Raw genomic sequence first — 718 nt, forward strand, 5'->3', positions numbered from 1 at the left:
ATCTCCCCTTATCTATAACACTCTCTGGATTCAAGCATAGGTCTCTGTGAGAATGACGAAGTCTGGGGATAACCTCCAAACTCAGAGAAGTGTTGACCGGTCTGCGGTGGACCCCCAACTACAGTCTGCAGTGAAGACTGAATAGGTCGGGCTGGATAACCTCCTGAACCGTGCCCTCTGGAGTAAGAACCATTAAACTCACCTCCCTTACGAAACCTTTTTGATGTCGATACCATGGTGAAGTCATTTGGATTCACTCCTTCCACCTCTATCACGAAGTCTACCACTTCCTGGAAGGATTTCACTGTAGCCGCTACCTGTAAGGCTGAAATCCGCATATCTGACCTCAACCCCTTCACAAAACGGCGAATCCGCTCTTGTGGTCTGAAACAAAGATGGGTGGCATACCTTGATAATGCACGAAACTTAGCCTCATACGCAGTCACCGACATCTTGCCTTGCTCTAGGCTCAAGAACTCATCTCTTCTCCTATCCCTCAAGGTCCGGGGGATATACTTCTCCATAAATAAGCTAGAGAATGACGCCCAAGTCATAGGTGGTGCCTGTGCGGGTTGATACTCGACATGTGACCGCCACCACATTTTGGCATTTCCCTGAAACTAATAGGTTACAAACTCAACGCCAAATCGTTACACTATGCCCATTTTATGTAGTAACTCATGACAGTCAACCAGAAAATCGTAGGCATCCTCAGATT

Source organism: Solanum pennellii, chromosome 1, assembly GCF_001406875.1.
Source record: "Solanum pennellii chromosome 1, SPENNV200".
In the NCBI taxonomy this organism is placed as follows: Eukaryota; Viridiplantae; Streptophyta; class Magnoliopsida; order Solanales; family Solanaceae; genus Solanum; species Solanum pennellii.